Source organism: Maylandia zebra, linkage group LG15 (assembly GCF_041146795.1).
Source record: "Maylandia zebra isolate NMK-2024a linkage group LG15, Mzebra_GT3a, whole genome shotgun sequence".
Lineage (NCBI taxonomy): Eukaryota > Metazoa > Chordata > Actinopteri > Cichliformes > Cichlidae > Maylandia > Maylandia zebra.
In genome coordinates this window covers 40,813,563-40,813,996 of record NC_135181.1, presented here as the reverse complement: position 1 = coordinate 40,813,996, position 434 = coordinate 40,813,563, and positions in this window count along the sequence as shown.

Genomic DNA, 434 nt, shown 5'->3' with positions numbered 1-434 from the left:
ATACATGTGTTTTCCAAATGGCACCCTGAGATTTCATTTTGTGAGCGAAGTGTCTTATGTATGAAATAGAGTGTAGCATGCAGGACCATGTGTGTTGCATAAAGGGGTAGGTGTGTTGCATAAAGGAGTAGGAGTGTTGCATAATTGGTACTGGGGTGCAAAGCAGCGCTTTTGTTTAAGGTATGGGTACATGTGTTTCAGGTATGGTAACAAAAGCTTCACGTTGTGTTACTTTAGTCTGAGCATGGGTTTATAGTGTTCAAGCAACGGGCAAAAACTGTAACAGGGCTTCACTTTTTGCACATTGTGTCCTGTTACAGGCTTATTCCAAAGTGGATTAAATACATTTTCACCTCACAATTCTACACACAATAACCCACAATGTCAAAGTGAAAACGATAAAAAGAAAAAAAAAAAAACTGAACATGAACGTA